This window comes from Vanacampus margaritifer, chromosome 11 (assembly GCF_051991255.1).
Source record: "Vanacampus margaritifer isolate UIUO_Vmar chromosome 11, RoL_Vmar_1.0, whole genome shotgun sequence".
NCBI classification, from domain to species: domain Eukaryota; kingdom Metazoa; phylum Chordata; class Actinopteri; order Syngnathiformes; family Syngnathidae; genus Vanacampus; species Vanacampus margaritifer.
The window spans coordinates 6,929,347-6,952,371 of NC_135442.1; the positions used below are offsets into that span (position 1 = coordinate 6,929,347).

At 36.8% G+C, this 23,025-nt stretch overlaps 1 long non-coding RNA gene across 1 annotated transcript; it reads right to left on the reverse strand.

Annotated features, from left to right (window-relative positions):
* Window positions 1-656: 656 nt before the first annotated feature.
* Window positions 657-21,253, reverse strand: LOC144059991 (uncharacterized). The gene is made up of 3 exons (XR_013295818.1): window positions 21,165-21,253; window positions 1,260-1,417; window positions 657-732 (listed from the first exon to the last, which is right to left on the reverse strand). It is a non-coding gene; the product is annotated as an uncharacterized LOC144059991 (long non-coding RNA).
* Window positions 21,254-23,025: the final 1,772 nt, after the last annotated feature.

The window sequence follows — 23,025 nt, forward strand, 5'->3', positions numbered from 1 at the left end:
AGGAGGAGATAATACATCAGGCTGCTGACCGGGCTTTTCCATTACAGCAGCACATTTGTTTCCATACACGCTGCAAGCGACTGGGCGAATGGCGCCTTTCCTTCATGGGGTGCAAGCGTAACTATCTTGAGGAAAATAAGGACTCCGTGACATTAACTTTCATTACAAAAGTCATCTCGCCTGCCAGACGAAAAGCGCTGGGCTCATTTTGCAGGGGAAGACGTAATACAGAACCCTACGCAGGTAACAATTGTCTTGTCTCCATTATGGTGCGATAAAACTACAGCAATAATAAGAGCCTCACGATTCCAGACACTAGCACAGTAAAACTCGAGCCTACATTGATTTTCAAGCAAAACAGAACCATTAAAAATATAATATAGAATGAGTTTTATATGCAACTTTAGATTTAGTAGACCATTGATCCTCAAAGTGTGGTTTGTGTACTTGGGCCCGACTGATATGAATTTTATTAAGCCAATGCCGATACTTGGCAGAAAATACTGATTGCAGATTAATGCCACAATTTAAAAACAATATATAATGCATTTTTTCCCCAATGCATTTCAATGGGTGTGAATTATACACAGATTTTAACTATTTCCTCACGATTAGTGGTTATCAACCATAAATAAATTGTTTTAAAAAAAAACTTTCCTTTTAGGTCTCCAGGTTTTTCCAAGTGAAACGGGTTCTCTTGTATATAATTTACCATTCAAGGATGGCACATAACTGTAGAACAAGAAACCAAGAATGAGTCTTTTTTTGGAGAATGTTTTTGTAAAAAAAAAAAAAAAAAAAAAAGCTGGGATTTTATTTTATTTTTTGACCGATGTTATTTAGGTAAATTTTTTGTTCAACTTACATTTGTAAGACATTTAATTTAATCATTATTTAAGTAATTTTTTTCCTATATTATAGTGCAGTATTACATTTCAAACTGTACAGTGGTGTCAGTGAACTCAACTCAGCTCGTTTGAGAAAAAGCAGCAGTTTGGCACATATTGAACAATTCTTCAAAAAAGAGGCTTAAATCTGTTATTATCATTATTCAAATTTACTGTCAAACTAAACTTCATTAAGGATAAATATACTTTATGTATTTAAAACAAGCATAGTTTTGCTTAGGAAACTCAATTAAGTTTAATGCTAACAACAACAGCATCAATGTGAAAACAATTTTAGCAACATATACAGTATTGTATTTAAACACAAAAAGTGGAACAACAAATGTAGACATATAGTGTAACAATACTCACAGGCTTATGTTCTTTATCCTCTGTGAAGAACTGCTAATATGACTGCAGCTTACTGATGAGTGTCTGTCTCCATGTTTGTATCCACGTATGTCTGTATTATACTGCCCCCAGGTGGCCAAGGTGAACACAACACAAGGAGCAGCACAATGTCCATTGAACTGAAGCAAAAAATGCACACACAAAATTATTTTTAATTCTTTACACCCTATTTAATTATGTATAATGGCACAGTGGCTTAAAATATTATTAAGTCGACTTTTTTTTAGGAATAAAACATATTTTGATGAAAATTTGGGCCTAATATGCTACTATATTACATTGTTGGTTATTATGGTGGAACTTGGAGAACCAGGCATTTTTTTCTAAGAGGTCATTGGTCTAAAAAGTTTTGAGAACCACAGCACTGAATGATTTCCAGGAGGTGATGAAGGGAAGAAAGGAAAGTACACCCAGTGTGGCTGCATTGATTGTGCCGTAATTGATCTGATGGGTCCTTGTGATAATTGACAATTATCCCTGATTACCAGACAGGGGCTTAAAATCCGTTCAAGAAAATGACCAACATTACGGGATGTTGTACAACGGCTGAACAAAGATAAATCAATACACCTCAGAAAGAGCAGGAGACAAGACAAACACTGAACCACATGGTGCTCTGCCAATAAAGGGCACAGTTCATAGTAAACATAATACAACACACAACAAGGGGCTGTAATGAGCACGGTAATCATTTAAGATTAGAACACAAGCTAATGGAGTTAGTTGTAAATGGAAGGATGTTTTGACGCGGGGGGCATTTATCCGCTGCAAAAGTGCCACGTCTGCATGAGCGCGTTAGTGTGTCCCCGTGTGTCTATATTTCTCCATTACTACGCGTGTGACCCCGGCTGATTGCTCCTCTTGATTCCAGCAGACAGATGCAACTCATTGCGGCTTAATAAATATACGGGCCCTGGGGATCGCAGCTAAACAGTTCTATTAAGTTGGAAAACATGTCCACCAATATAAAAGCAGCCTGACCCCCGAGAAAGGTCAACTGTGACACGCATGTTTACCCCGGGAAAACAAAAGCGGGGCTGGAAGGTCTTGTTTTGTCGGATGTCTTCATACGTGAGAGAGTGGGCGGGTGGCAAATTGTTCGTTTTCAGCAAATGTGTCCTTGAAACCACAAGATAGATTTATAGAGAGGTAGGAAGGAAGCGAGACGGATAGATAGATGGATAAAGCCGCTAATCTGCCTCTACAATGTTTAATAAGCACATCAAAACATTGACGCGGAGAAATTTCCATGCTTGGTGAGCATATTAGTGAGTCACAGCATTAAATAGCATTGATGAACTGTTTGCTTATGCTGTAATAATTAACTTACATTACATTACTTTGTGTGATTACTTTCTTAATTGGCTGAATTATGCATCAATTTAATATCTAATAAGCAGTCTCAGACATTAGACAGTGTTCAGACACAAATTGCATGTAGTTTCCGAGCTTTAATTAAACACTCCAGAATAAATGAAACGATGTGGGATGGATGTCTCGCAGTGATTTCCTGGGTGCTTAAATATGCTATTTATTATGAAGGCGTATAAAAATTCACTTTCTCCTCAGGAAAGCAAACCACAAGATGCCAATTATGGCATGCAAGTTGCTTTGCCGGGGCTTTTTTTCCCAGAATGGGGACTAATAAATTTGCTGCGTGGGACTCGTTATTTTATAATACAAATACATTACTATGCCATTTTTCAAGTTTCAAATTTTGTGTGCAGAGCAAAACAAGGCCCCTAAAGATTTGTTTAATCACATAGCACAGTGTGATTTTTTTTTTTTTTTTTGTTATTGCGTTGAGGAATGAGTGAGCTGGCACAATAAGTGAGGATTCTTTGCGGGTATTCAAATTACTCAATTAAACGCAGCGATTAAATATGGCCAACTTGTGGAAGTGCTGAAAGAGAGACCTTGTCATGAATATCAAATTTAGAGGTGATGTGCACGAGTGCATCGCGCACGCTCTCATTTTTAACCACATATTTTTATATTTTTGCTAGGGGTGCTTATACTATACTATACTATACTGTCCTCCCTAAGTATGTGGTGTTCAAATAAAGACTACACATCATATATTGGCCCACGTTCACATTCATCTTAAAAACGTCTGTCAGCTTAAAGATGTATTCAAGGATCATTTTTGAAAAGTAGAAGCCAAACGTCCATTTGTCACTTTTTTTGAAAATGTGCATGCGGAAGACCATCCTACCAGCTCTCCTGTTCGTCTGGAGGAAATGCCTACCCAAATGTTGGGAACAAGCGACCTCATCTTCATCATCATCTTCATCAGTCTCTGCAGCCGGCCTTACTTATAGATGAATGTTCTCAGCGGCTACAGGCTAAAAAAAAAAAACACTCGAAATGCGCATGCGCAGCTAGGAAGGAGCACGCACGACGTCGTTATGGCGGATTGATGATCTACCCGGAAGATGCAGCGACAAAAGATCCTTAAATACACCTTTAAAAGGTAACACAAAATAGAATTGATATCACAGTACAGTATAACCCTTTCAGCGACACATACATAAAGATGATATCTATGACAAAACGATATTTGGCTGCATGTAAAGTAGAGATAGACTGCTGTCTTTTTTCAGGGCCGATACCAATTATTTGTCAAAGAGGCAGATAACTGATATTTGGAGCCAATATTTATTTCAGGGATGTGATTTGACCAAAGTGAAATTATCTGAAAACTTAGCCGGGGGTCTGGGGGACGCTGGCACCCAGCTAGGTCCAGGGCAGTGCCCTGGTGGGGGGGCAAGGGGGGAGCTCATGGGTTTTCCGTGTTTTTAAGTACTTTCAATGCACTCACATGACAAAGAAATAGACAAAACAACAGCATAAATTTTCAATGTATATTGAACTATCCCATATAAAATGGCAGTTTTAGTCAACTCAAAATCAGTCACATTCAAAAACATTGGACTGCCTTTGCTTTTAAAAACTATCACTGAGAATATCATCATATCTAACTAATGTGATTACTAAGTTAACACATAAATAATGTTGAAGAGTTCAAATTTCATGAACAAATAATTGTATCATGACCAAATGAAAAGTAACTCATATTAGAGCATACCACAAATGTCTTTGTTATAGCAGAAGATGCTATCTGTCGGAGTCATGTGCATACACAATGAACTACTAAAAAAAAAAAAAAAAAAAAAAAAAAAAAATCAGAATTTTTTTTTTTTGGGGGGGGGGGAGATAAAAAAAAAAGCGGAATTCCGCGAATTAGCGGAAAAATCACATCCCTGTTATTTTCAGTAAAAGGGAAAAAAAATATCGGCATCAAAATTTTAAATAAAAACTCCAACTAATAACATTTATTATTGATGAAATAAATGGATGGATGGAAATGTCTTTAAGCATATGTTTACTGAACAACTTTTCAGATATGCAAAATGTTATGAATTTTTTTAAATTATTATCTTAGACAATACACATCTTTGTTTTAAAATTCTAATAAAAAAGCAGGTCTTAAGTAAATAAAGGGAGTCCTCAAGTTACGTTTCCTAGCTTGTACAGTAATTTTTTTTTAAACATCTTTGCACGGAAAATGTCAGAACCAATATTTCGTGTTTCATTCATTGCTGACGGACGGCAAAGTGGAGCTAATGGAAACCGAAACACGGAAATGTGACGCGCGTAATGGGAGCGCCGACTTGCTCAATGGACGCCCGTTGCTGGAGATAACAACAACACAACTTTAAATAACTTTAAAATGATTTGATTACGGTGGGAAATGATGAAATAATGAAAAACAAGGTGCCATGACCGAGGCACGGGTAAAGTCGAAACGACGTAACTCGACGGCTCCCTGTACCTCCTTCTTGCTTTATACAGTAAATAAAGTTTTCCAAAATGTCAAAAAAAACAGAAATGTAACATTTTTACTTAATGTTGGTTTTAATTTCAAACAAAAGCTGCCGATGCAAATATTCATCAAAATGATGAATATCGGCGCCGATAACCGGCCTCGGTCTATTGTATGCATAAACAAAGGTCCTTTCTTCTACTACGTTGAGGAAAGGATTTGTGCGTGAAGCAATTGCTATTATTCTTCCAGGCTTGGCTAAATAGATTTTTACAGAGAAAAATTGTGTAAAAACGCCACTGAGTGGACCTATTTTTTCCACCACTTTTTAAAAATGACACGTCACAAGCATATTAAAACAAGTAATATCAAAAAGACGCAGGTTATTCAGTGAATAATGAGACTTAAATAGATAACCAGTTATTGACATTATCAGTGCATGTGACTAAAAAAAAGGTAAATACCATATTAATTGTTAAAAAATGATGTTGAATTTAAATGAGGGTGTTTGGAACATGGTTTCGCAGATAAACAGAATGTAAATCCAGCAGGTGAGTGGTGTTGGATCGTTAGCCTGCTTAAGAAATCATCTCCAAGGTTGGACAGAAAACGACGGCAGCACGCGAATGCTTCACAGACCTCATGATAGTTTCCGTCTGTCACTTACATTTTAGTCTTTTACGTCTGACTAGACGCGTCATGTCAGCAACCTATTGGAACGAACACCCCCCCCCCCCCCCCCCCGCTGCGTTCTCGTATTGCCTTTGGCATGTGGTTTGGTAAACCATTAATTCTTTGCTTCGCTACCTTTAGGTGAAGCTTGCCCTCCCATCAGTGAGACTCAAAGAGAGATCAGCTCACCTACCTGATATTATACATGCCCATGTACTTCCCGAGGAGCTTCATAGCGCAGTCAATTCTGCATCTCATTTGACTAACTGCAATAAAAACAAGCACTTGAGGATTTAAAAATCAACGGAATAATTGCATGATGAATATTTGAAATATTTTCTTGTTACCTTGAAGTATTCGACATCTGTCAGCATTAGTTAACGCGGCTCACTAAATAATGTTATGGCCTTTCAGGACTAATCAATGGACGAAACGCTGAGAGCAAAGCCAGAAGGCGCCTCTCGTGAGTTTTCGTAACATACAAATTCATTTTACAACAGTTAGTCTCAAAGCGGGAAGATGGCCATTTATCATAGCGCAAGCCATGAATCAAGTCACACCGTAAGAATCGAACATTGATTCACCTTATTCCCTTGTTTTTCTATCTGAGCCGCATAATGATCATTAAACTGACCGCAGCATGTCCAAAAAATGGATTTGTAATACACTGTGCTCAGCTTGAAAGAACGGTATCCCGACACAGATGTGGCTTTAACAAAAACAACATTCATTTTAGTGCAGGGGTCTGCAGCTTACGGCTGTCTGTGCGTCTCTAAAAAAAAATTGAAGTATATATTTTTTTTTACATAGATTTTTTTGGGGACAAAATATTCTTCAAATAAATGAATGATTTAGCTAAAAATAATAATAATTAAATACTCCATAAATGTCAGAGTCCAAATGTTTTAATTGTCAGAAAAAGAGAGAAGAAAAATGGATGAAAAGATTGTTTTAATTATCTAAAAATGTTTTAAAAGTGATCAGAAAATGTATAAAAAGGAAAAGGACTAACAGAAATGTACCATAAAATGTCCATAAAATTGCCAAATATGTCAGAGAATCTAAAAAAAAAAAAAAGGCAGCAAAGAAGGTGTTCAAATAGTAACTATGAAATGAAAAAATCCCGAAAATTACCATTAAATGTACAAAAAAATTGCCACAAAAAAATGTCTGAAAATTTATTTAAAAGGCAGGAAAGAAAATGTTGAAAAAGTAACCATAAAATTTCCCAAAACAAAAGAAATCTTGAAAATGATCATAAAATGTCCGCAAAATTGTAACAACAACAAAAAGTCAGAAACTTTATCTAAGAAAAGGCAGGAAAGAAAATAACCGTAACCATAAAATGTCCAAAAACAAAAAGAAAAAAATCCCGAAAATTGCCATAAAAACGTCCACAAAAGAACAAAAAAATTCAGAAAAGTGCAAAAAAAGGTAGAAAAATGTAAAATATATATATTTATTTATGTATTCATTTATTTTTAAAGGAAGAAGACAGCAGAACATTACCACAATATAACCATAAAATTGCCAAAAATGTCAGAAATTTGACAGAATGGCAATTAACTCCAATTAACTCTTGGGCCCTCAGTACATCAGACCAACACTAACACTCTGTTTTGTTTATCACAATGTTCAACTGTTTGCAGCTCCAGACAGATTTTAAAAAAAAATTTTATTGGGCCTAAAATGGCTCTTTTGACAGTAAAGGCTGCTGACCCCTGATTTAGTGTACGTTAGTACCACGGAAAAGCGAGAAAGGACTCAGGAGCTCTTGGCGCCAGTCCATCTCGATGCCATGTGCACGTGATCCTAGCCTAGATGAGCATGCTTTAATGGGACTGCTTAGCCCTATCATGACCCAATGAGTGCCGGCTGTGGAGTGGACGTGCTCGGTGTATGTGTTCCCAGCAGGGAGACCGTGTCTTATGAAGGTCACAACTGCAGCAGTCGGGGCTCTCTAAGTGAACTCTGGAGAGGATAACAAGCCACATCCAACACTCGCTTCTTTGTGCTACCGCCGCCGCCGCCGCCGCCACCGACCCGCCTAACAGGACAAGCTCAAACACAGAATCCTGAAACACACGTTCCTCATAAAAAAAAATACAAATACGCTGCTCCACTTCCAATTACAAGGGAGGGTCAACGTCATCAGTATGCATTCAAATTGTGAAACGTGCTATTTTGAAAGGCAATTCTGAGCGTCGAGCAAAATGGGAAATTAGCCACAATGGAATTTCAGTCCAAACAGAGTGTGTGACAGCATTGCCCAGTGTTATGGTCGCCTAATGGACAATGTAGCATTAATTCAGCTTCAGATGAACAGGCAGGGCAGCCGAATCACAAATGAGGAGGGGGCCCAAGGTGTATGAATTATGCATATTACATTACCATAACCCTACTATACACTGTGCAGCTAAACAATGCCGTATAAATTGGACTTCGACTGAGATATTGAACAATTTTCTACATGGGTCTTGCCTACCTTGGTAGTGAAATTGTATTTCGCTTCCCCAGCAGCGGCTGAGCCCATATGAGATTTGTATGTCCGGCTGTAACGCTATGTAAACAAGTCAGCGATAATTGAAAAGAAAGTCTCTTGACTGCTTTCCTTTAGACCTATCATTCAAATAGATGGGAATTTGCTTAAATGGAAGGCGAGGAATTACTTTTTCTATTGATTTTCCTTCAAACATTAAAGGCGCATAAATGAAATGGAGCAATTTACTTTGTCGGCCGGTGAAATTGTGCTCAAGCAAAACATGTCAGAAACTATTATATGCAATCATGCTGCTCTTATTCATCCTGAGGAAATCCGAAATTTCACTGGTGACATAAAATGCAGTTTGTATTGTGCCAGTGACACAGTCGCAAGGACAAAAACTGACAAACAAATTTCAAATAAAGTTTATACCAAAACCTAGGGCTGTGCAATTAATCGAAATTCTATTCCAATTCCAATTATTAAACTCCACAATTACAAAATCTGCATAATTGTAAAAAAAAAAAAAAGATTATTAATACAATTTTTTGTGTTGTTTAAATTGATACATTTGCAACTTTTTTTTTAAATAATTTATTTAATACATTTTGTTCCATCCAAAAGGAATTTGAATAATAATAGTGTTTCAAAGAATTGTATTTGTCTTAATATTTTTATTTGTTTTTTCCGCACTAAAAAATCATCTAACTGCACAGTGCACAAGTTGCACTCCAAGTTTTTGCCAACATAAATAAATATATGTTATTATAAATATATTATTATTATAAATTCTGTTTGGTCCAAAAGGAACTTACTTACTTAATTATAGTGTTTCTATTTATTTTTAATTGGTCTTAATATTTTTAAATGCTTAAACATTTTCTTGGTTTGTACCAAAAAATAATCATTTGAATAAACGGGATTTCAATTATCGCCAAAATAATTGTGATTATTTTTTCCCCATAATCGAGCAGCCCTAAGGAATACTCTTTTTCTTTTAAACAAAGTTATTAACATTTTGCTTTTCTGCATCCACAAGTACTTTGGAAGAGCGAGAACATTTCTTTGACACCATTTAAAAGGAAATACAGCCCTCTAAAATAAGACCATAAAACAATTCCTTTTGTTTTTCCCTGGCAATAATTTAGTGCTGAGAGTGCATCTCTTATTTGTAGATGATGTCTGTAGCTTGGCTTGCGTTGGGCCCACACTCGCGGCTCGCTTTGTAAAAACAGTACGTGGCATCGCTAACTGCCTCTGTTGGAGCCTTGTAATCATTACCTGGCATCCTTATTGCCTCTGTGGCTTTTAAAGCCCTTGTTTCACTCCCAGAAAACAGCAGATCTTTTATTAAAACTTTAGGAGAGCGTCACCCAGCCCTTCCTCCCCAGCACAGGGGGGTGGAGGAGGAGGAGTGGGACAAATTAGTGTTGACAGTAGACACTTAAAGCAGGAAAATCACAGGCCCGCTGGGAGGCGGGAGCCACATGGGGCTCGGCGCTTGTGTAAAGAACACTCCAGATTTCACTTGAGATGCAGTCACCTTTTAACAGAGCGGGGGGAATGTCAAAAGACCCTCTTGAATGAGCCAATAAAGCCACTAAAAGGGGAGGATTAACCAGCTGATATCAAGGACAGCGGTTTGTTTGGGGAAGCGGACGCCCCTTTTCTGCTGCAGCACACTGGGCGGAACATTTGCTTTTCTAAGCACGCCGCTACCCGGCCAAAATTGTATTGACGTCTTCATTCCTATTGTGGTCGCGGCAGTGTTATCCAAATGCTGCTCATGTTAACATGTAACCGACGGGATGAATTGCTTTTGTCCTGACCTTAGCTTGACGTAACAGGAGCCCCCCTTTGGCCTCCTTTGTATAGTCGTGTATGCTATCATTGCCTTTATGGCCCATTCATCAGAAAGCGCCGCTGGTACAAGTGAAGCCACACAATATGAAACACTTAATTACAAAGACATCAGGGGTTTTCAATCTCCTCTTAATTTCCCAGCAGCTGTGATGAAAAAGCCTTTATCCAATTAATGTGTCAAAACACGACCCAACAATGTCACGGCCTCCTCGCAACCTCTTAAACAGCAGATAAAAGGCAAGGCTTAAACAGTGTCGATGTATTTGCGATACAAGGACGCCACTGCATTTCCAGCCGCGCGCCTCAGCAAGGCAGTTTTGTGGTTTTTGTGTACAGTACTTAGTTTGGCAATATTGTTACTAAAAAAATCAAGTTTCCCTCATTTGCTAATGAATAAACGTTTTATATTGAACTCATACTCCCTGTGTGTTTTTTCTTTTCCTTCCTTGGGGTGTAGAAAAGATTGTTAAAATTGAGGGAAAATGCTTGGGAATACTTTTGTTCATACACACAATGCAGTAAATAAATAATCAAAATCGATATTGACACTATCTTGTCATCTTTCTTTTTTTTTTAACTCACTGATCTGCGAACAATGATCGGACCCAGAAATTCTGATATAGTCAGTTAAGTGCAGCATTACTCATAATAAAGTTGTCTTTACGTATTTATCAATTTTTTTTATTTTGAAAATTTGCAAAACAACATGCTATGGCCTATTCTAAAGGCAGACAACAAAGAAAAAAGCACTTCATCTGCCCTTGTGTAGGAAATACTGTATTTTAAATACTAGGTAGTTCTTCTTTTTTTTTTGTCTTTCCTGAAATATATATATATATATATATATATATATATATATATATATATATATATATATATATATATATATATATATTATATAAATAAATATATAAATATATATATATAAATATATATATATATATAAATATATATATATATAAATATATATATATATATAAATATATAAATATGTATATATATAAATATATATATATATATATATATATATATATATATAAATATATAAATATGTATATATATAAATATATATATATATATATATATATATATATAAATATGTATATATATATATATATATATATATATATATATATATATATATATATATATATATATATATATATATATATATAAATATATATATATATATATATATATATATATATATATATATAAAACAGAATTTTGTTCTGTCTTTTAGCCTTTTCCACCTCGGATATAAATTCCATCTCTTAACATCTTTTCACATCAATGACAATATGCCGTGTTAATTTAAAAAAAACAAGCACAAAGCATCAACTGTATCATTCAAGTCATTTGGCAAAGTCTACTGTTGATACAGTTGATAAAAATGCTAAAAGAAGTGATTAGCCTCAACGCGATGTGCTAATTAGTAATTTACCTGTTTTATATTCCTGCAGCTTGTCAGCATTGAGGGTTCTTGGATTATTTGTAGACATTAAACCTACTCAGTCGGTGTCTACATATACGTTTTGTTGTCATTTAATTTGACATGTTCATCTCGATTTAAATTGGAGTGACATTACGTTATCTTGTGAGTCAAAGACAATAGTTGAAACAATGCTATAAGTTTTTCTTTTGTAATGTAATTCATCACCTTGCCGAGGTGCCCCATTGGATCTACCATATTATTTGGTCCTAATGCATTCTCAATGTGTCCTAGTGTAGTTACAAGGCATTCAAGGTGAAACTTTGCTCCCTCAAATCGCTTACACTTGAGATTTATTTAGCGCTGTCACGACACCAGCTACTAAGAATTGTTAGTTTATCAGCAACGGGTGTCACTTGACGTCCGACGGCGCTTTCCACGTTAAGTTATCGTATCTTCAAGACAGCAGCAGGTAGTTTTGCCGGTGTTTTATTTTGTAGTCTGATATAGCGCTGCTCAGTTACGACAACGCTAAACCCCTGGTGATAAATCAAACAAGCAGCGGCTGCCTCTGATAACTCAATAAGCACCTGGACTCCTCCTAACATGTCACACCTGCACTTCTCCGTAGAGCGTCTTCCTTCTCGGGTTTCGCTTGGGGGGGCTTGATACACCTGCCTGGTGGATTTCAGAAGCCTAGCAGCTGGGAGAGTAGCATCATGCATGCTTAATTAGGATGAACAGGAACTATTATGCATGGGAAGGAAGTGCTAGTGTTGAATGCAGAGTATTTAATTGTTTTGTTTTTTTAAACGTGTGTTTGCGTAGCTCTTGTACATAAAAGGTGTTTTAATATGTAAAGGGTATTTAGCAGGTTATTGTTAAAATAACAGGTAAACAAGACACTTAGCTATTTTTGCATTACACTTTCTTCATACTGCAGTGTATCATCAACTTGATTTAATGAGCATATTTAACAAGAGGTTGGTGAGAGAGAGGACACATTTTTGGTCAATATTGTACACTTTCTATCCAATCGATGGCATATATTCCTATGAGCCACTGTCAAGTGTTTTAGTTTAAAAAATAATCATATACTGATTCTAAAAACCCAAAGGCATTTATTAAATGATAGAAAGAAAACGACTACCAATAGCTCAAAGTCAGCATATTTTCAAAGCGGTTTATTTCCAGCTTTTTCTTAACAGATCATTTCAGGGCAGGTTGTTTAAATCGATACTATAGTGCTTTTGCGACTCTTCACCACTGTAGTGGTTGGATAATTGAAAAAAAGGCAGCTAATAAAGTCCAAAGTTGCAAATACCATTTTACAAAATAAACAGCAGATTTCCATGAAACTTTGCGAATGGGTGACAAACAATAATCCATTAAAGAGGAAGTCAACCCCCAAAAAATATTTGACAATAATATGCTCTTTGCAACCTCACTGGTATAAATACAGTATTCTGGTTAATATTGCGCTAGAGGAATATAAGTTAAGCAGCAAAATCCAGTCGTCAGAAGGCGGCCATTTTGCAACTTGCTGTCGAGTAAAAATTACATCACAGTAGTGAGTCAGGTAACAACCAATCAAGCTCAGCTTCAAAAAACAGGTGAGCTGTAATAGGTCGTAGCCAAAGCCCTGAGCAACTGTGATATCATCTCCAGCTGACAGCAAGTGGCAAAATGGCCGCCCCGAGATGGATAAAAACGGCTGGATTTTGCTGCATAACTCATGTTCCACAAATGTAATATTAATCAAAATATCATGTTTAGACTAGCGCGGTCGCATATAACATATTATTGTCAAGAAATGTTTAAGTTTGATTTCCCCTTTAAATTCTGGTCTTGATCCAAACGTGGTTATGTCATTGAGTCATTCTTTATCAAACTGAAAGTAGCCTGCTTGCTAACACATTGTCCCAACAGACAAAATGACCCAATTGTGACTTAATCCAAAAATGGTCCTGTAATCTTACATCATGCTCCATATACGAGAAATGATCATTTGTGACAATTTGATATTGCGCCAGGAGTTAACTGATTGTTAGGAGGACAATGTATTTGTGGAGGCCTTCAAAATAAAGTCCTTTCAATGAAGGCCACCTTTATTGCTTCATTTTTGTCAAACCAGAGAGTGATTGCTCGCCCAAATGTGGTCGCCTGGTCGGACAACACAAACCACAAATACACTCCTCGCTTTTGTTAACAGTTCAACCTTGGTGAAGGAACGCACGCTTTACATCCAATTCGGAGTCGAGGTCTTAACATTGCCACGGAGGCTCGAAACCCCATAACGGTGTAAGAAAGTAAGAAGCGGGCATGATCACTCAGGAGTGTCCTTCTATAATTATGGTATTCATGAAAAGATGAAATTGAGTGCTGACTAAATCTGTAGCTCCGGGCAAAATCAACAGCTTCTGACCCCTGACTATCTGGAGGATACAGCGAACATAGCAAAACTTTGTTGCTTCTTTTTCTCTTTTTTTTTTTTTTTTACCCCACCAGTCTGAGGACTGAGGGAATGAAGTGCATCGATTGCTTGTGATTATTAACTAGACTGAGATAAGCCCTCTCCTTATTATGCAGATTACTGAGGCTCCCCGCTCCAGCATGTTGTACAGATGCACGGGAGCAGATGCTCTTACAGATGGTGGGTACACGGATCTATCATTATGCCTCCATTGTCTCCACTTCAATTGTTTGAGGGACAACAGAACTGCATCAAAGAGGAATCCGACTGCAATGAATTAAGAAAGGGAAAGACAAACAAATCAGGCAAATTTATACACCGGAGGCCCCCGAATGGAAAAGGAGCGTGAAGCCGAAAGCCACTTCATACATACGAGCATGGTTCGGCCCAGTCATGTATACTGCACCCAAATCTGTTGGATGCAGCACTGTGCACCAGACATATGTTGCTTTTTCATTACCACTGCAAATTAATTCAGTAGAACCATATTAATTCGAATGTGCGAGCTTCTTAAAAGGTGCATAGTGAAATGAACAATGTTTTCATTTTCATTTTATAATGTGTCTCTTTTTCACCTCAAAAGAAGTTTAGACTTTCCATCAAGATGGCACGCAAAATGGCAATGCTTTAAAATATGTGAGTTTGCTGACAGGGTGGACATTTTTGGCAACCATTGTCAAAATCAAGTGAATAGGACTCGGATTTGGGTATAAAAAAAAATTTGATCGGGGCATCCCTATTTTTGGCCATCGATAATTCGGTTTGCATGCTAACAACGTAATGTTCAAGAAATATATTTAACATTTTTAAAGGATTTTTATTTCAATTGATGTTTATGAGTTGACATGTTGAGCGTGACAACATCCAACTATTGTACATTCATAAAAAAATATATATTTATTACAATAACAAAGCGTAAATATTTATTCAGCAAATATCCACATAATTAATGACACTGAAACATCAGTTAGTTCGTTTTTTTTTGTTTTTTTTTAAGGGACAGTTACCTAATAATGACAGAATAGACAGTAATTACGGAGCCACATGCAAAATGTTCAATATGACAAAGAAAATAGAATACCAAAATGACAAGAAAAACCATGTAAAAGAAATTATTTTGTATCATTTAACCACTTATTAAACACACTGAAATGTGTGCAAATGTTTAGACACTAATCGTAAAACCCGAGTGTTGCATAATTCTGCTACATTTTCATGCTGACCGAGTGATATTGACGACACCAATGTCACTTTTTTTTTTTTTTTTTATGATTTTGACTCTCTAACCTCCACTTCGTACTAGCACTAACTGATGATGTGACAAAATGTACTGAACATTGTATGCAGATCTACAGTATATTATTGCTGTCCTATGAAAGCAATTTACTCTCAAAATACTTTTTTTTTTTTCATTGAAAAGAACTGAAATTAAATTTTAAGTTACTGCTAATTATTTTCACTTATCAGTGATCATATCAGAAAAACATTTGTGAGAGTAGAAATTTGCCATAATGAGACACATTTGGATTTACTTAAAAATTATTGCATAAAAAAAATATATATATTTCTATTATTATAAATATGGCATAAGCCAAAACCCTAAATGGCTTGTTGGCAAATGTATTCTGTTTTTTTTTTGTTTTTTTGTGGAAAAACAATGCTCCAGAGAGTTTCACGAGACCTTTGTTTTTGGAGTAGACGTTTATCCGTGAGTGCCAAGTTTTTGTACAATTTCTTAACAAATCTCTGGACAACCACAGTGAATAAAACGCATGCAGCTCGTGACAATCTTGCCCTTAAGGGTAACCCTCTTCTGCCCATCTGAGTTGCTTTCACTTATGCGATCAGGACACGAGTAGTTCCTCTGATCAAACATGACGTTACACTCCAGAGAATTACACGCTTACATTACAAAAAAAGAGAAGGTCACGCGCAGACTTGTAAATCACGATGAACCGTTTCAGACTCGCTGCGAGAGCTTCCATGACTTAAAAAGTGAACAATGCGCAAGCCTTGTTGGACAAGATAAGAAGCTCAAGAGGCAATATCTCTACAAAATAATAAATCATTTTTTGTATGCGGTGGTTTTTACTTTTCACGTCCCGAGCCTCTCAATCCTAATTTAAAACACATGCATAATGCAATTATAATATCCAGCATTGCCTCTCCTTAAAACAGGCTTGCATTAAATGCTAAATGTACGGTATGTAGGATTTATGTCCACAAGACAAAGGGGTTTTATTTGTTTCCAGGCAGGACGAACAATCAGTAACGCCGGGTCGCTTGGCTTTGGCTGCATTTATTTAGTCTGAAGTCAAACATTGATTACAAAAGAAGTCAACTCCCTTAGCAGCGAGATGCCGGCGCGTCCGAACAATAAATATTTTTTCTTGCTGTATTGAAATCAAAAAATTCTATTCCGCGGTCATGTGTCATGGGTGGATACATTGAGCTCTTGTCAAAGCACAAAGCTCCCCTTGGAAGTCCACATTGGCCTGTCTGTTGTTAGGGCATGCGGGTCCACATGGGGCCGCGTTTGATTGGAAAGCCCAAAGGGAGGCGTTCCACCAGTCACAAGGGCATTGTTAGTGCCTGCAAAATGGCCAGAGAAGAATGACTGATTATGCAACCACAGCCAGGGTTACTAATAGGAATTCTATTTGAATTTCTAACATAACAGATGTTTGCTGGGCACCTCGACGGAGCGCGCATACACAGTTATGTTAATTCGCCAGTGTTTCCCCTCAAGTTAGCTCGCAGTCATTAGAGCACACAACTAGCTGGGATCCCTCTGTCAAACTAATAATTGGCCATTATTGATATTAATTAACATTTTTGCTCTCTATGTCCTTTTTGACCCACTATCTGTTAGTAAATCCGGTTACTGAGGCCTATTAGGGCAATAAAAACCACAGGACGCTGTGGTAGTGGCAAGCCATTTATCAGAAAGAGAACATAAAGCCAATTAGGAAAGGGTGCAGACAGTTGTCTTCATTCTGCACTGACTACTTCTTGATCTCCATTATAAATTGCTAATAGGACAGATACCGGTTTGCAAGGGAGGACGAGTAAAGGGTTGTTACAATTGCTCACTCCCCCCGCCATGACAGGCCAAAGAGACCGGTAATAGTATCCCTTGTTTGATGAGGCTAAACCATCATCTGCTGCTGTTTTTTTCCCCTTTTGGTCTTTTGTGTTCAGGAGGATCTCGGCGCGTAAAGTCTCAAAGATCATGCAATTGGCGAAAATGACCAAAATCGATGCCTCAGAAATGGCAAGATTTACGGTTGTATTAAAGTCGCAGATCAAAAATAACGTTAGGCCAAGCCCCCTCGTTCCCTATCTTTAAAACTCGTCTTAGCATCGGACTCAGTATTGCTAATAAAACTGTGGCTAAAAAGTTAAGCGTGAAGACACTCTGTCGCGTCGGTAAATGTGCGGTTCGTGACTGTTCAATATCGTCATCTTCCGTCGCATTTTTCAGTGTGCGGGGGGGCTTTTAAGTGGATTTGCATTTAAAGCAGCAAATCTCCACTTAGTCCCAAATTACTGTCCAGCATTACAGAGTATCTCAGTACCATTGCAACAATGAATGAGGAGTTGAGCGCCAATAGTTAATGAAGACACATCATATCTAGAGAAATGAGCACGATGAACAAGTTAGAATTTCAGGCCATTGAAGCAAATGAGCCAAAATGGATTCAATGAATGGCTATAGGAAGTTGAGCTACATCCTCACAGATCCCCTCACTATGGCACAACTCTCCCATAAGGACAAACGCGATAGAAAATAGATTCAAACAATCTGAAAGTGGTTTTAGTTACTGGTTGGCACTACCCACTAGTTAGCTAACAAATCGCTACGTAAACGATATTTGTGGCGTGGGATAGAGACCAAGTGTCAATCATTTGCAGATTTTTGCAAATAATCCCTGCCCCCAGAAGGGTTTGCAAGATTCCACAAAATGGTCGCATGTATCTATAATATGTACACAACTTTGAACCCGTGTAAACCCCATAAACGACTGTATTGAGTAAATTCACCACAAACCACCTTCACATGAGACTTATGAACAGTATTAGCTAGCATACTTGCCTGAATAAAACTTGAGCATAAACGGATGTGACATCACAAATGGGTAAACAAATATGGAAACTAGCACTTTACACAAATGGCATGTCATTACACTTACCTTTTGACCTTTATATATAATAATGAATTATGAAATATCGACGGCCAAGTACACTGCACAAGCCATAAGTAGCTGCATAAGGAGGGAAACGTGCTTTTAGTTAGTTAGTCAAAGACTAGCAACAAAATTTGAATATCTCAAACAGGCCACAAAACACAATTACTTACACCTAATGAGAACACAAAGGATCCAGCAAAAGCCACTAAAGTAATACTTTAATTTGGCCAGAGCATAAAAACAGCAAATAGCCTAGATTTTTAGCGAATAATAGAGTATATATAGGTTCCGAAGAAAATTCCACTAGTATGCAAATTCACAAATGATGAACTGTAAAAATACAATGTTCACTGAACTAACTGTTATACACTTTAATGCTTTTATTTATTTATTTTTTTTTAAAGAGCGTTTGATAGTAAGTTTTGCTGGTTAAACTAATTTCTATTAGGGGATGTGCCAAAAAAATTGATTCTCATAAGAATCGCGATTCTCATTTAGTAGGATTCAGAATCGATTGTCCCAAAATCGATTTTATTAAAATTATTTTTATACTGTCTTCCCTTTGTTTATGTGTGCCTTTATTGGGAGCGCTGCTCATGTTCTACCCGATTTGGCCACTTAAGGGCAGTGTGGTTCCACGCGATCTGATACACTGTTAAGTTGTAACCACATCAGAGAGTAGAAGGAAAAAGTCACGATCAAGTTATTCCAATAAAAGTTTTTTTTTTTTTTTTTGCAGCGTGGAGTCGTTCTTTTGAGTGATAAAAGTGCGGCGAGAAGCGCGCTAATTAGCATTAGCGAGTCAGACTGGAGTAGATTATGATTCCTTCAACATCTATAAATTGAAGCAAAAATCATTGTCAATCAAATCATTTTGAATCAAAAATGATTCTTAATCAAAAATCGATTCTAAATCGAATCTCGCACCCCAAAAATCGGAATTGAATCGAATCGTGAGACATTCAAAGATTCCCACCCCTAATTTCTATGCTTCTTCATTCAGGGCATTAAATCAGTCAGTGGGTAAATTACAGTATTTTACATGTGAATAGCTGATGAGAAAATAAAAATTGGTGATAGTTATAATCTGGAACTAATTAACCCAACATTATTTCTCATGAGAATAATGACTCACAACCGTGGTCAACCACCTTACAGCAACGGACTATATTCGACCTTTAAGGTTCTACTGCGTTTCCAGCGTAATGCAGGTCAATTGCATCGATTGTCTTAAAACAACGCAATTTCAGCAAGCCGCTCAAATGTTGGTGGTTCATCTTCTAAAAGTAATAGCTGCTGCTCTCGTTGCTATTATGATGCAATGAGCATCGGAAACCCTGAACAGCGCAGCTTTATGGGCTCAGATCAAGAAATCCTAATAGGTGTATATTGACTGGTTTATTTTCCACAAAACTCCAAGGGGACTGGTGCTTGCTGGAAAATATATCAAAGAGGCTATCAACAACACACGGATCTTGGGTGTAAAATCAATAGTGAGCCATAGATGGCTTGAGTTTTCAACACCTCTCTCGTCATTTAAAAAAAAAAAAAAAAAAAGGACTATTATAGGCGCTATGATGCCTATGAGAGACCCGTGAGACTGTTGTACGATTTTGTGCTCTTAATTCATACTAACTTAATGGGAGTTGACATTGGTGAATACGCAGTAGGCTTTCAGCTTCATAACAGGTTATGTGTTGTTTGTAGTTTTGTGGAACAAAAGAGTGGGAGGACAAATAAAGAGTCATGACTTGAAGCCGGTTGCCAAATGTAACCTCAGCAAATTACAACTTTGGTTAGTGCTCCCTAAATCCAGATGCTCCCGCGATGGAGCGGGTTTATGGCGAGGAGGTATAGCAGCAGTCCCGTAAATGAGCAACTACTTAACAGCCTAGATTCAAGTGTAAAGGCTTTTCCCCAGTGAATTGCACCAAGAACCTAATTACCACTTTCAGCATCAATCATGAGCATTATTTATTCAGTGAAATGAATTTCTAATTAATAACTGATGAGCATTATGGCCTTGAAGACTGTAAAGCAATTAATTATGGTTGGCAACGGGGAATATTCCAGTAAAGAACTATCTGGCGCACGGTTGCAGTACCAACAGGCTAATAATGTCCGCAAAGATAAGGCTTTAGACTCTTTCTGTACCTTTACTGAGATAATTACTCTCATGAATGCTGTCTCTGGGATGTCATAATGTTGGCAACATTTTGTATTAGTTTCCTAAATGTCATGTTTGAGGTTTCCGTACTGCCACCCTCGTTTTTCACTGATGTGTCGGCTCTCGATTTTTGACTTTGCAGACTGCAGGAGTGCCCAGAGAGCAGTTATGGCCTAAATATAGCTATAAATCCTCGATACTATACACCCGGTTGGACTTTTGTGTGACGAGCATCACGCGTTAAAACATCAAGGACACTAGCAAGATTGCCATTTGTATGGTTTCTGAAGAAATTTCTCCTTGCAATCTTAAAAAGTGCACTGAGTAAATTGTCTGCTACATGCCCATCATAAAGCTAAACATTTATGATCATATTTTCATCATTCAATTAATATGTAAGGTATGAATCTATGGCCAGGATGTACAGAGAGATGCATGAAAAATAAAACTGCAGATAGCTTCAAGATTTAAAAAGAAATAACACATAATCTAACCAGAGCCTAATTATGCACAACAAAACAATAACACGACATATTAAAACACAAATCTGGCCCGAGTGAAGGGTCCTCTCACACCAGCCATTAATTATTGAGAAAAGTGTATTATTAAATAAACTAAGTACTCTGTGAACTTAGCATCTAGTGATACATTGCTAGCATACACCTGTGCTCTACTTACGTGGCCTGTCGTCCCCCAAAAGTGGTCCCCCATAATTCCTTAAATGACAAAAGTTCGACGTAAGCTGATGAACTTCTAACTACCTTAAAGAGGAAGACAAACGTCGTTGTTGTTGTGTCGTCCCCTTGTGTTCCTTTCAGGTCGTGTCATCATGCTAACGAAAGCAAACAAACATTAGCTGCGCACCCCCCCCCCCCCCCCGCTTTTTTTTTTTGTGTTTTTTTTTAATTAATAACACGGGAGAACTAAATTTAAGAGAGAGAGAGGAACGATGGTGATCTACTAAATAAATGTCACTTATTTAACCATTATTCATTAATAGATTCTTTATTTGTTGATTTATTTGTATTATTTAATGCATTTTATAGATTTAATTATTATTATTATTATTATTTATATTATTATTATTATTAATCCATGCTAGAGCTTGCAAAAATTTTGTATTGATCAATGTATTTCTATCATTTCGTTGTATCTGTCACAGCTGTCATGTATGTGATATATTCATATTCAGACATATGTACTGTATTGGGAATTGTTTAAATAAAGTTTTTAAAGGAACGTTAGCTGCTAGCTGCTAGCTGCTAACATTTTGTTTGAAGAACAGTAAACTTTTTAGAATTCTGTGGCTATTTTAAATCTATTCAAGGTCTCACAAATGAGTTTGTATTTATTAGTGTATTTTTCTATCCTTTTACATTACTGTATCTGTTTCCGTGTTCATGTATTTGATATTTTCTGATATATCAATGAAAATTATTTAAGCAGTTTTAAGAAGTTTTGTCGCGCTTAGCATGCTTAAAAGTAAAAGCATATTTACTTTGAAAAAGTGACCTTTGGGTAAGAGTAAATGTAATGATACTCTAACGTGAAAGGCCACAACATTAAGTACTCTAACACACTACCAATCCTATTTAAGAATTGGTTTATATTAAATAATTCTTTCACAAAGAGATTGCTAAAAATATATATATATATAATTTAAAAAAAAACATTCAATTTAATGTGTTGGATTATAATTATTACTGTTTTAGTTGTTGATGTAAAAATGATCATTCTAAATATGCAGTGAAAATATTTGTATTGTTTTTCTTAATACATAATTAATAGCATCAGTTAGCCCGTTTCTTGCAATAGTGACTCTACCATGTCTCATCAAATAACTGCATTTTATCTTCTTTTTTTTTTAAAGTGCTTGGACAAGCTTGGTTGAGTGGAATTTAATACAGGAAGAAAGAAGTCCTCCAAAGTCAGCAGGTGAGCTTAATATGCATTATTTCTCTCTTTTTGATGCTGGCATCTCACCACCAAAGCATACCGTGTGTCATCATTCAGCAAAGATGTGGCCCATCCTATCAGCGTCCTTGTGTGCACATCTCCAACGTTATCCATACACACACGCGCGCACACACACACACACACACACACACACACACACACACACACACACACACACTGAAAGCTCTCATCTCTCCATGTGCTAAAGTGTTGTGATTGATTTGTGTTGCAGGCCCCCCCTCTCTTTTCCCTCCCTTTTCCATTTAAGTGAAATAATGTATGGAAGCAATCTGCCAAGAGACATTTTGGAAAATCTATTTGAAATCATTTCAGCTGAAGCCCGGGCACTTTGTCTTCTTATGGCGAGAGGAGCAAAGTATAATTGTCTGCAGTCTAGTAAAAACACAGTATAACTGCCATCACACTTGACTGAGCTTATGGCCCGCTCGTCCCATGGCCTCTAGAAGATAGAGCAGTTAATGTTGCCTTTTATTTTAGAGGATATGTCACTTGTATGCCAGATTTATACCATGATACAGCAATTTTGTCCAAACAGATGGATAATGGTGTCACCGGCGGGGGGAAAAGACAGTATATATATATATATATATATATATATATATATATATATATATATATATATATATATAAATAAATAAATTATTA